Source organism: Strigops habroptila, chromosome 6 (genome assembly GCF_004027225.2).
Source record: "Strigops habroptila isolate Jane chromosome 6, bStrHab1.2.pri, whole genome shotgun sequence".
NCBI classification, from domain to species: Eukaryota; Metazoa; Chordata; class Aves; order Psittaciformes; family Psittacidae; genus Strigops; species Strigops habroptila.
This window is the reverse complement of record NC_044282.2, coordinates 69,483,492-69,497,219: the sequence shown is the minus strand read 5'-3', so window position 1 is coordinate 69,497,219 and position 13,728 is coordinate 69,483,492. Positions and strand designations below refer to the sequence as shown.

General features: G+C 44.3%; 1 protein-coding gene across 2 annotated transcripts in view; it reads left to right on the top strand.

Moving 5' to 3' along the window:
- The first annotated feature begins 10,520 nt into the window (after positions 1 to 10,520).
- Positions 10,521 to 13,728, top strand: part of BTBD3 (BTB domain containing 3) — a 47,976-nt gene continuing 44,768 nt past the window's right edge. The window contains exons 1-3 of one of the 2 annotated variants that reach the window (XM_030490216.1): positions 10,521 to 10,643; positions 10,808 to 10,929; positions 12,815 to 12,942. The gene's annotated coding sequence lies outside the window, so the exon portion shown is untranslated. Of the gene's footprint in view, positions 10,644 to 10,731; positions 10,930 to 12,814; positions 12,943 to 13,728 lie in introns of those variants that run through there. The other variant, XM_030490215.1, reaches the window with a different exon arrangement.

The following is a 13,728-nucleotide window of genomic DNA, read 5'->3' as shown; positions in this document are numbered from 1 at the left end:
AGATGAGCTAGCATGTAGCTGAAATGCAGGGAATGATCCAGAAGCAAGGCTGCTGATATCCTTCCTTGGCCAGCTGCTTTCCAACAACCAGGTGCAGGGATGTCTCATGTGGGTGCTTTGGCTGATAACAAGGGTGTATCTTTCCCAATATTTTCTTTCTGGTGTCATTTCAGGCTCTTCCTCCATCTTGCTGTTTGTAGCTGAATTTCTAGCTCAGGGTCATGGAGAAGCAGATTTTGAGCCCCCAAGATGGTAGCTAATGAGGCAGGTTTGCTCTAACAAAGTCAAACATCCAAGTACTACATCTTCCTTCACCTAACCCTAAATGAACAGCCAATACTCACCAGACCTAAAGAAAGATTATCTTGTGTTGGCTCTTACTAGGTGCCGAACTGAATTGAACTCTCTGGCAGCATTATGCTGTGGGGATGCACGTTGGTCTCATTTCTTGAGCCCCGTGCCTCTCAGGCTGTTTGGTCTGGCAAATATTAAGCTAATCCTACAAATATCCTTGCATTTTAACAAGCAAAGTATGTGGCATCTAGATGGAAATTTAATGAGAGGAGGCTGAGTTGCAAAGCTGACAAAGCAGTGACCTTTCCTCTGTGGTGAGCCAGACCAAGTCCATCCTGAGGTGCTGAGATTAATGAACATCTTGGTTCCAGCCAAGAGAAAATGGGTGTTATTTATATCACAGAGCTATTTTATTGGGATGCAGATCTCATAGTGCTGAACTCTTTGCTCAAGAGAAGCCTTGAGCTGAGCCAGCACAAAGAATTATCATTGAATTATCTGCAATTCCTACTGCAAGCATGCTCCGGGGTCAGGGCTGGAGCAATCTGTTTGAGTGTGGGGTTGCCCATTTGATATGATTTAGCAAATAACTCATTGAAGAGGAATAGAGGTTTTCTGTATATATTTCAGTTTGCAACATGGAGTAATCTGCGTATATTTCAGTCAAAAGAAAGAGATAATATCTTCTTTACTAGTACAGCTTTATTACCAGGAATTCTGAGTCATCCTTGTCCTGAACACTAAAATCTTCCAATTGTAAAACCCTTTTGCCATTGTTATAAAGTCCCAAGGTTTAGCCCTTTCGCCTGCAATTTTGGCCTGTTCTGTGTTTTAAAGGCTGGCTTTTTGTCTGCTAAATTATCTGATCAAGCATGCTGTAACCTAGGAAGCAGAAGATCTCTGTAAAGTTCATTTGATGCTCGCATTTGTTGCAGTGTACTTCTGAACTTGACACTGGGAAATGAGAGCAGGAGATATCTCTGGTGGTTTCAGAGCTGTCTTGGTGGCAGTGGGCTCCCTGCAAGAGGAAGCAATGCCACCAGCAAACAAGGGTTGGGTGGAGAGGGGCACTGCATGGCAAAATTAATTAAAAATTATATGTTTTTTAAATTTATTTATATTAATATATTAAAAAAAAAAAAAAATTGCATCCCAGTCTGGGACATGATTCAGAGCAGCCCTGCGGAGAAGGACTTGGGGGTGTCGGTCAATGAGAAGCTTAACATGAGCCGGCAGTGTGCACTTGCAGCCCAGAAACCAACCGTATCCTGGGCTGCATCAAAAGAAGCGTGACCAGCAGGTCGGAGGAGGTGATCCTGCCCCTCTGCTCTGCTCTCGTGAGACCTCACTTGGAGTACTGTGTGCAGTCTGGTGTCCTCAACATAAGAAGGACATGGAGCTGTTGGAGCGAGTCCAGAGGAGGGCCACGAGGATGATCAGGGGGCTGGAGCACCTCCCGTATGAAGACAGGCTGAGAAAGTTGAGGCTGTTCAGCCTGGAGAAGAGAAGCTTCATGGAGACCGCAGAGCAGCTTCCAGTATCTGAAGGGGGCCTACAAGGGTGCTGGAGAGGGACTCTTCATCAGGGACTGTAGTGATAGGACAAGGAGTGACGGGTTCAAACTAAAACAGGGGAAGTTCAGGTTAGATATAAGGAAGAAGTTCTTTACAGTGAGTGCGCTGAGGCACTGGAACAGCTGCCCAAAGAAATTGTGGCTGCTGCATTCCTGGCTGTTCAAGGCCAGGTTGGACAGGGCCTTGGTCTAGTGTGAGGTGTCCCTGCCCATGGCAGGAGGTTGGAACTAGATGATCTTAAGGTCCTTTCCAACCCAAACCACTCCGTGATTCTATGAATAGGTGTTGAAGGGACAACACTGAAAACAAAAGACAACTCTGAGATTGGGGTAAGGAGATGAGGTATGGTGCTGAAAAAAGAGGGGTGAAGGAGGAAAGCAATGTAGAAACTGGTTTTCATGCACTGACTTAGTCCAGAAAAGTAGTACGGGGCAAAAATGCTTGACTGTCTGTGACAGAAAGGTATTTACCAGAATGAACTCATAATAGCTGAGTCTATGTGCTCTCAGCTACAAGTGCTGCAACTCCGTCAGCAGTCTGGCCTTGGTCCCTGTTGTTCCTGCCTTCTTGTGGCCATTCAATGGCAGTTGGGATTAACTCTTTAAAAACAAAACCTGAATCTATGAAACTGAACTTGATGCATATCAAATGTTGGCTTTTCAAGCCTACTAATATTTTAAAAGAAAATTAAAATGGAGACACTGCTTGTCTGTCACTGACTGCCATCCCTGGGACATCCATACGAGAAAGGATGTGACCCCTTGTCAAGGTCCTGTCTTCTTAGGTCAGTCGTTCTTAGGAGTTTAAGATTAGCCTTTATTTACTGCAGACCGCTCAGACCTTATTGGGAGATGGCAAGAGATCAGACAAGAGGATCAGAATGGTCCCCTTATTTGTCTTCCTGTGTGAGTAGACAGTAATTATCTTCTCCATAAGCTCTTCTTGGCTTTAGACTGGGTTTGAAACCAAGTAAATGGCCAAAGCATCAAAGTTAATGTAATTACCAGTGCATTTAAGAAATAAAACTGCTCAGCATAGGGTCAAGTGAAGTCAGTACTGAGTGTCCTGGTGGATGGGGAGGGAGGGAAGGTGGAGGTGATGCTCTGGCACACTCTCATCCGGGCAATGCCCAGCCACAAATTGCTTCAATATTTCTGAAAGGCACCAAAGTGTGTCTTGTACATGGCCTCATGTTCCCAATGCCTAGTTAAGCACAAGGTCCATGGTTTTGTGGGGGTGATCTATGGGTCTGTATGCATAGTACCACATGTCCGCTTTATTTTAACAAGTTTTAGTTCCATAAATCAAGTCACTCAAGTTTTATAGTTGTTAGGTGCAGCAGGCTTCTGTGGCAGGAGTCAGGGGGTGGTTTTGGGTGTCACAAAGATTAATCTGCTCTTTTAAAGTGCTAATCCTTTCATCTAGGTTGACGTGAGAATCCCAACCACCTTTCTATTACACCCCATTACCCAGATACATAAATCTACCCAGGAAAAATCGGCTTCCAGCAGCTAGAAGTGATTCATTTTTGATGCAAGCAGAGTCCACGCAGGTTTGACGTGAGGTTTCAGCAAGGTAACAGGAATTAAAGGGCACATCTTAAGCTGATGAGACATTTGGATATCGGGATTCTTAATGTTACAGTGTAAATAATCTCTTACCACTCCATTAAATGGGAGGTTTTCAGGGCATGCAGCTATCGTTAATGACTGCCTCCTAATCCTGACTTTTACTATGTGCTAATTCAAGGTCTCCCAGTGCTTCTTGCAGAACGCAACTATTTGCAAGTTAGGACTGCACAGGGGAAAGGATGATAGGCTGAAACGGGAAATGAGAGGTTAGTGAGTGCAATGAGTCCTTGCTGCCAGTGCTCAGTGCTGCTTATTTATCCCACTTGAAGATAAAGCTGCTGCAGAGGGGGAGGAGGGAAAAATAATCCTTTCCCAGCTTTAATGAGAAAGGAAGAACAGATAGATGCTAACAGATAAAAACATCTCCATTATTGACACAAAGCCAAGTCCAGAAAACCTTGATTTTTGGAGAGATGTTGAACTGCTCCTATAAAGGCTTAATTTTAGGCACTCTCAGCACTACCCAGTGAGGTTTTCTTTCTGTGAAGAAAGTAATTATGTAAAAAACAGTTAAACCCAGCAAATATTTGCAGTGCCGTAATGCCTTGGGTGGTGCTGTGACTGAAAGCAGTGCAACACAGGAAGAAAGCTGATAAATAGTATCCATTTAAACTTGCAATGAAAGAAAAAATATCTTTATTTGATGCTTGGGAGGGTTTCACTTCCACACTTGGAAGGGATGGTCAAAACTCAGCACATCCTGAGGGTATTCTCTGCTATACAATGATGATTTTGGGGTGCTTCCTGCTGCAGGAAGGCGAGATAAGTTTATCCCCTTATTGTGCTAAGCTGCAGCACCACTTTTGACCCTTCACCAAACCCAGGTCTTGGTGAGGTCTGATATTAGGGCTGCAAAGCCCTGGTTCCAAAGGTGACCTCCCTGGTGACAGCAGTGCCGGGTCAGATGTGCCTGGGCACTGGGCTTTGCAGGTCTGTGTAAGAAGCTGCTTGCTCCTGAGCCCTGTTACTGGCTGAGAGGTTTTATGTGGATGCTTGTCAGTTAGTTTCTGTGCTTCATGTATTTTAATTACTCAGATGATAAAGCAAAGCTTTTATGATGTTCTAATATGGCAGCTAAAAGCCCTGTTTTAATGTGGAGATAATAGCAATTTGCCAGCCCAGTTGCTGTGGTCCATCTCAGGGCTCGTGTCAATGTGCTTGTGAGGTGTTTTGTTTCTCACTGCTGCCATGGTATTGCTGGCAGAGAGACCCTGTCTTTTGCTGGGCATTTAAAGGAAGCGGACAGAAAAGAGCTCAGAGTCCTTCTTGAATGAAGGTCCTCTTTCATGGATATCAAAGGAAAGAAGTCTTCTGGCTACATCTGCAAAACCTCAGATTGCTGAGGATAAAAATGGATGTTGATGGTTAATGAATGATGAAGATGCAAAACCCATCTCTTTCTGTGCTTTGAACAAGGAGTATCCTGGCTGTACCTGCAAAATGCTAGCTCATCAGTGCAGAAATGAAGCTTATTCAGGCATCTGTGCGAGAGAAAGCTGTACCAAAGCTAACCACTATCACTTACTGCTGTTTTTTTTGGGGGGGGCTTATATTCAGTGTTTCTATTTAAAACATCAGTTGAGCCCAGCTTGCCTGGAGCCTGCAAATCCTGATGGATATACAGGCCCATGTTCAGCTGTTAACTGGCTCCACCACTCTGCCCAGGTCTTGCTTATTCCTCCTCAGTCACGCTGGGGAGGCACAAAACCTACCTTTGTCTACATGGCAACATGGTGAAGTGGGTAGAGATGGTACTCGTGGCTTTTTCCAGCACAAGATGCAGAAATGTCCTCTCATGAACTCCACAAACAGCAAATAGTTGAGGCTGGAGGAGCATTTGCAAGAAGCATAGCTCTATGTTTGCTCTAGTCTTATATTTTTCCCCAAGGCATCTGCTTTTGGCTTTGTTAGAGATTGGTATGTAGGGCTACATGGATGATTAAACAGCTTCAGCTCTTGAAGCCCTTGGAAAGTATCTGCTTTTGGTTTTGCTAAGGATCTGCAGGGCTCTTTGTGCCTTGCCCCAGCTCTGAGCTCTTCATCCTCCCAGAGCAGCCTCAACTGCTGTTTTAGTTTAAACTAAGCCCTGCTGATCAGGAACAGACCTAATGCCTTGTTTGTTCACTAGTGACAAAACAACTGCACATAAATACCCAAATCCCTCTGTAAACAGTTCCTTACGGAGATCTTGTCTTTCAGGTTTTGGTTGTGGGGAGAAGAGTATGTGAAAAGCAAGTAGCTCTGAAGCAGACAAGCTAACCTCTTTGCCTGTTGAAGAGCTGGATAAAGCAAAGCTATGTCTAAGTTGTAACCAGTAACCTTAATTTTCTGTTTACTGAGTGAAGTCTATGGACAAAGACTTTTGAGTAAAGCTTACTAGTCTAATCTGTGTATAAGTGTATATGGAGATTGGCCTAATATAGACTCACTGGGGAGGGGGAAAGAAAACCAGATCCATTGAGACTTATTTCAAGTACTACATAGATGCTTGGGATGCTGCTTGTCTGCTGGTCTTCTGTCCTAATGGGAGAGTCTAACTTGGGGGCCAAAGTGGCCTGGTTGCCTTCTAGGAAGGTCTTGTCTGGGTGACAGAAGTACAGGAATGGACGCCACAGAGACCCCTTTACCCTTTATGGCTCAGTTTGAGGCGCTGCAGTGGGGTGTGCTTGGTCCTAAGGATGCAACCTCGCTGGAAAGAGCAAAAGGTGCCTAAAACTAGTAAGACCTTCAGTGGAACTGTGTGTGTGTCTGTAAATCCACATGGTGTGGTGTTCTACAGTAACCATGGGGACTTTGGTCAGAGACATCACTAAGAAGTGCAGGGCAGCTAGCCCAAGAGAGGGCAGTCTGAAATATGGAGGTGGACAAACACAGCTTGTACCAGGACAGCAGCAGGTGACTGCATCAGCAGTGATGTTAAACGTTAAACCCACAACAGTGTCTTACAATAGCTGCTGTTGAGGGAAGCTGAGCTTTGGCTTGTAGACTCCAAACCTTAGAGTCTGGCTTGGTTTTTATTCTGAGGATGCATGACATTGGACTGTGCCAGGACCCATTTCTTGGTGTCCTTGTTTGGATCAGACCATTGATACTGGCATTGTGTGTGAGGCAGCAAGTCGTATGTTTCCATCCTGTATTTACAGTATATTTGAGTCAAAACTGCAAAATATATGGGGGGTGGGAGGGGTGTTAGAGGGGGAGCCATTGCTGACCAATTTCTCTGCCTTAGTGATGCTCATCTGGAGTGAACAGAAAGTCCAGAGTCAATAAAAAGCTTTATTTAGAAAGCTGAGGAGAGAGAAGGAGCAAATGCTCTGCAAAAGGCAAAAAGGGTTAGACAGAGCAATTACGAAAATGCGGAAAATTACACTCAACCTTTAGAGATGCAAATAGGGTGCTGTGTCAGCGTTTTATCACCCATCCTATTTTCAGCACTGTGTTTGAATTGAAAACCCCCTCAATAGGATGTCCTGGGTAAATCAGGCTGGGTCAGGAGCATATTTTCTGTTCAGCCAGTGAGTTAAATATAGAAACCTGTTTTTCACCTTTTGAGGAGAGCTTTTCCGGAGGGGAGGAGGAGGAGTGGGAGCTCTGATCCCGCTCGCGGGTAGTGCCTGTTGTGCATTTATCTCTCCCTCTGCCTTTTTCTCTCTTTTCTAAAGGATTTTTGAGCTTTGCCATGCCATGCACCTGGATGTGAGGTCTCCTTTCATTAGGGGCTGTGCTGCAGCCTCCAGCTCCTCTGACAGGTTGGGTAACTCATGGCAGCGTACAGGAGGCAAAGGCCAAGTGAGGCTTGAGGGCTTCTAAAATCACCATGAAACGCTTCTCCCCTCACCTCGCAAAATGCCTTCAGGTTTCCAGTTTGACAAAAGAAGGGCAAAATGTTCTCCTGCAATGGGGTGCTGTGCTTTATAGTCAGGAAAAAACACACGTAGGCTGGGAGAGGAGCTGGGTATTGCCCTTCTAAAAGGTGTTCCATGCTCAGGTGCAGCCCTTCGCATGTGAAAGCAAAGCATGAAGTGCTTCGCTGTGGGGCAACTTCATCTTTTGCCTCACAATTCCAGACTGCCGTTCCCTGGCTTAGTAGTGTATATCAAACAGAAATGAAGGGTATCAAAGAGAGCAGACCTGAATCAGCAGTCAGGGTTCTGGACTCTCATTTTGGTAATTGCAGGGTGAGGAACTGTGGTTTTATTAGTACTGTAACATCACAGCACACAATGAACTGGTCAGCAGTCCCTGCAGAGGGGGAGCAGCACTTGTCAGTGCTGACTCAGGGAGAGCATCAGCAACATCGCCTCTCGAAAACTGCTTTTTGTTCTTCCATCTTCCTTAAAGCCCATGTGTATCAGCTCTGCAGAGCTGAAGGAGCTAACCATGGGAATGCATCAAGCAGAAGAACGCAGCACGCAGCTCACTAGGGAAGACTTTCCTCTTGTAGCCCTTGCTGGGGCCCCATCCCTGGCTTACGCTCTGTTATGATCTGGCACCCTTTGGATAGCAGGAGGTTTTATTGACTGGAGTGTAAATCCTCCCCAACTGCTGCAGACATGTGAGATAAACAAAACAGAAGTGGATTTTGTTTAAATGAAATCTCCCAAGTGACTTAAGCTGTCACTCAAATCAGGATCAGCTTTAATTGATCTAAAATAGACATGAAAACTGTGGAGAAATGAAAGCTCAAGAAACGAAGAGCAGTTTGTCTTGAATAATTTGAAACCTAAGTTTCAAAATTAATTTCTTCCTTGATAAGCAGCTGCTCAGTGCAGTAAAACCACTGGGAGTCAGGACACACATAGGTGATTGGTTCCCAAACATGCTCCTCAGTGGTGCTCTTGATGAATATCACAGAAAAGCCTAGTGCAGCCTTTATTGTTTTAGAGGGGACAGGAAGAGGTGCAGAGCCTGGAGGGTCCCCTATGGGGTGGCAGACTGATGGACTTGATGACTAATTTCTAATCATCCTCAGCTTCTGTTCGCTTTGCATCACTCCAGACAAGACACCCCATGAGTTGTGGTAAGTCCAAAGTGCACTTCAGGTGCTGTCAGTAGGGAACAGTTGTGCAAAACTATGTCTCTGCAAGGAACTGTGGGGTGGTGCTACTGAGCCCCAGTCTGCCATTTCTACTGCAGACTCTATGTAACATACAAAAGCCTCAAAGGGTTCTGGAAGAGGCAAGTTTGGCAGAAAACAGATAAGGAGTATATAATAAAGAATAAAAATAAAAAATGAGCATAAAATCCTTAATTTGAATAGACACAACCTGGGCCAAGAGTGAGGCTGTGGACTCAGACAAAGCAATTCAGACCGTGTGGTGTTTGATGCTCTGAACTTTTCCCATCTCATCCATGTCATTTATTTGGTCTGTTCCCTTTTGACTGCTGTTTCACCTTGGATAAATACACAAGGAATGTCTTAATGCACACAAGTAGGTGTTGGTGCCTAAGGATCCATAGGATGCATGCAAGGGCCGAGCACCTGGGGAAATGCTGTCAGCCTCCACCATGTGCCTGAGCAGCAGCTGGGTTACCCCAGGCTATTGTGTCTTGTTTCATTTTTCTTACAGCCTTGACACTGTATTCAGTAAGGAAATGATTGTATTACCTTATATTTTTTCCACTCTATTAATTATAATACCATTACAATTAAAGGAAATGTCAGAGAATCTTATCAAGTCAAATCAAGCTTTGGCACTTTATAGTTACAAATTAGTATGTTATACATTGGGCCCCAATTTGTTTTATTATTAGATCTTTGTGGTTCCTGAACTTTTGAATTTCTTTTGTACATTTCCATTACAATAATACTTTTAAAAATCTAAATTATTGTCTATAGTTGACAGACCTTGTGTTTTGACCACTTTTTGGGTGTTCTGATTTATAAGCTGTATTAAGAGTTCAGTGTATAGGTGTTCTTTCTGTGCAGGTTCTGGCTGACTGCTTTCCTTCAATGGAGTCAACATGTTTTGTAGCTGTAACTACAGCTTGTTGGATGGTGGTTGCTTTCTGTTACAGACCTGGAGAACAGCAGGAACACAAGCAAACAGCAATACTTTGGTATCAAGAGTCTTTCAGACCAAGTTTCTTGTCCAGCTCCTGAGCTGAGACCAGGGACATCATACTTAGGTAGAACAGGCTGAGGTTGGTGGCTTGTTACTTGGGAGACTTGTTGGCCACAGATGTAGAATAGCTCTTGGAGAAGTATCTTCTTGCAATTAATTCTAATTACAAGGGAACAAGCTTGCCTGCCTTTTAAACTAGCTGGAATTTCCAGGAGTTGCTTTGTGGGCATGTACCTCCTTCTAGCTAGCAACAAACCATGTGGCATTGAAATCTCAGTTATGAGCCTTCCTGAACTTGGAGAAGAGTTTTGGTTTGTCTTAGCTGAAGTACTGTAGTGTGAGGCTTTCTCTGCCTTCAGGATCTTCACTTTCTCCTGCTATAGGAATATGTCCTTGGAGAAGGTGAGGTGGGCTGAAGGACAGAGCAAAGCAAAAAGACGTGGTTAAGCCAGGATCAGGGTCAGCAGGTTAAAGTCCATTTCACTGTTAATGCTTTCCTATCCGGGAGTTTAATGATGAAAGGAATAAAATATTCAGGAAAACTAGTATTAGCCAGTGGAGCACTGAAGTGAGCTACTGCTTGTGCTGTCACACAATGTCAGTGTTAAGAAAATTGAGTTACTTCTGTGCTGCAGCCTTTCAGGGTCTGAGCAAGGCTTTCTCATCCCGCTGACCACTGCAGCACCTTCCTACAACAAGCATCTCCCTGATGCTGCCCAACCAGCATCATCCCTTATCACAGTGTAATGTGAATTAGTACCTCACCATGTAGCTGCAAAGCCAAATAGTGCTGGGATTTATAACTCTGCCATGCTGACACCTAGAAGAAGCTGCAGTGGTGGATGGAAGGGTAGCAAATCCCAGAGCATCAGGACTAGCTGTATGGAGTGGTGCTGAGACATTGTGTGGGTCTCATGAGCTGCTTTAATAACAGTATTTTCTTCTTCCACAGAGCACATCCTAAATACTCAACACAGAAATCCTTGCAATGAAAGACAACCAAAAAAAATCTCAACAGCTGTCCCTTTGTTGTTCAACCAACAAAAAAAGAAAATCAAGCTACAAAGCAGCACGTCAAGGTCATGTTATTCATTTACAGCGGGGAAATGAACAGGCATGAAGCCTTTTAGTGAGCTTGAGAATTGACTGTTGGACAATTTGGGATGTGAGGCTTCATGCCTTGAGACAAGAGTCTCGCTAAAAGACATGCAGCTTCACTCTTGCTGTTTGAACTTCTCCATAGGAGTCTAGGAGTTACATCCTGACCCATGCAAGCTGCAGAGGGTTCTACAGCCATGGAGGATCCTGCAGGAGATTCCAGAAAAGGAGGGAATCATCCCCTCTGTCCTCTCTCTGCATACAGCAGTAAGGCTTCTCTTAATTATCTCTTTAAAAATCACTCACAAGCTATTTTTCATGCAAAGCAATAGTGCCTCTTTATCCTATCCATGCCAACGAGGAAATTCAGCCTCCAGATCATGGGAGCAATGGTGTGTGTTCATCTAGACATTTCCTCAGATGGGTGAGAGGTCCAAAAATGTTTCCCAGGTGTTATAAAAACCTATCAGCCTTTCAGTGCCAATTCTGAGGGCGGCCAAAGGGAGAAGCTGCTCCAAGCAGTGGATTATCAAAGTGACAGCATGCACTGTGGGTTTAGTCAGCTCATCAGAAAACACTTCCTTGCAGCGAAGTTGGGGAACTGAGATCTGCAGTTTAACAGTCAGTGTCCAATCCTCCGCTGCCAGTCTGCTTTCCTACCAGCACCAAGGTGCCTCAAGAGATGCAGTGCCCTTGCACATCTCGGTTTGCTCTGCCTGCACCTCCTTCTAGGAGGGAAGGATCTGAGTCTACTGCTGCTCCTGCAGTGAACAAATGGTGCTGTCCCTACCTGATAATTTCCCTGCTGCAGCTGTTTGTGCCTTGTGGCTTTGGGTTTTCATCAGATTAGGGTATCAGGTTGTTTCTGAATAATTTTTATGTTGTGTATTTGCTGCCAACTCCTCTGGGTCATCACGAAGTCAGCCCTCCTAACACTCATTAGTAATAGGGTAAAATCCTCTCTGCCTCTATGGTCTCCTGTAGTTAACGCAGGCGGATAAAAGCACTACTTATTTGGTTTGCACAAATCAGAATTTCTATTTGAGTAGCTGACAAGTTTGGTGGTTTATTGAGATCACAAAGTAAAGGATGCTTTTGGGGTACAGATAGCTTTGAAGCTGCAATGAGCCATGTCTGCAAACCCCAGTGTTTAAAAGAGACATCCTATGCAGTCCTTTAATCCCCCTGGGTTTCAGATGTTGCCCATCCAGGAAGCATTAAAGGCTTTTGTGGTTCAGTGCAGAAGAACTATGAGACACTTATTCTCCTGCTTTTGCCCATGTGTTACTTGAGGATTTGTCATGTCAGAGGAACCCATGTAAAGCTGCAGCTCAGCTCCATGCTCAGTATTAGAATAGCCAAAACCATGTTCAGTACTCCCCAGATATAGAATCTTGCTATTTCCAGAGTAATCCGGGCTCTTCAGGAACCTTTCTGGCACAGAGCAGAGGAGCACACTTTGCTCACTCTTGGACACTAATAGTATAACCACACACATACTTCGAAAGGACATGAAAATGTATGATTGCAAATACAGCTTGTCATGTCAGCTTTGAGGGACGGCCTCAAAGCCTCCTAGTTCTCAAAAGCTTTCTGGGTGAATTAAATTGGTACTAGACGTGAAGGTGAGCATCTCCTAACAAATGTAGCTGGATGGCTGTGGATTTGCATGCAAGTTCTCCATCAAAATAATGGTAGAAAAGGTTGCTGATGTTGCTACCTTAATTGCATTGTCAGTGGTACTTTTTCAGTGTGGCTTGACAGCTCAACTTTTCACCCCTATGGGCTGGGATTCGTAAAAGGGACCTGAGTGCAAAGTTAAGCTGCTGTTAACCTAAGTTAAGTTAGGTTTCTGGATGGGTGGTTGGGACTGCTATTGCACCTATTCACGTTGACTCAAACATTAAAGAGGCTTGGTGGGGAGAGTGAGAAATGCAGGTGCATAGGCTAGATCTTGTTCAGTTATTTCCTATAACTGCACTGACTTTTTGGTCTCTCTTGTCCTGTTCATGAGGTGGAACGTCCTCTTCCCAAATCCCAGCATAAGTGTGCTATACACTGAAATGAGGAGAGACTTATTCATGCTAATTTAGAGCTGTCTTAGGGCTTCTGGACAGAAGAAGTTAGTGTTTTCTCTGTGTGGGTATTGCAGGAACAAACCACACGCAGTAAGTGCAACAAGCCTGAAACTCAACCTGTCCGCAGACCAACTGTGAAATCCCTCCGCAGTGAGCTTGACAGTTCTCAGAAGCAAAGTACCTTGTTTGCTGGAGGCTATTGGTGAGTCTTCACACAGATTTCTGTCCATAATGTGTTAATAAATGTTTTTATCAGCTTGTATGTAATGTCCCTGGACCAACATATATGGATTTGTTAACTTTCTGGGTAAGGATTATCCTTATGAGCCTGTGGGGTCCTTCTGTTTGAGCAGCACTCCTTCTGTTGACCAAATGGTGATACTTTGCACCGCAGAGCTGTGATTTGTGCAGTGATGGGGTCTCATTTCTGAATCTACTTGGGCATAGAGGCTCTTGCTGGAGAGGGCCTAATTGCTAAGAAGATCACGAGGGGTTTACATTTGGAGCAGTGCCTCAGGAACTGACGGGGATCGGCAGAGCTTTACAGGGAAATCTGCCCAGTGCCCGTTTGTGTTTCTCTGCCTTTAGCAAAAGCTATCGAGTTAATGCTAATTTAAATTCTCACTTAGGCATCTGTAGGTATAATTGCATAAAGCACTGTGCATTAAATTGATTCCAAATCCATGCATGGATGTAGAGTCTTCAGAAAGACATATGTTAGCCTATTTCCAAAATACATCGGCCACTGAAGATCCAAAGCTATTATGCACCCCCTTTTTTGCTTGAAAACATAATTTACCAAGGTATCAGTTCAGCTCCCACAGCTGTCCCACCAATGTCATTGGGAATGGGAGCCCTTAATACTTTTATGAACCATTTTACTGATGGTTCCCAAATCCGTGGATTACACAAGTTGATTATGCTGGGTAAATAAAAGCTCACAAATTCAACAGAAGCTACTTAAATCCCAGTTGTAACATGCTGTAAT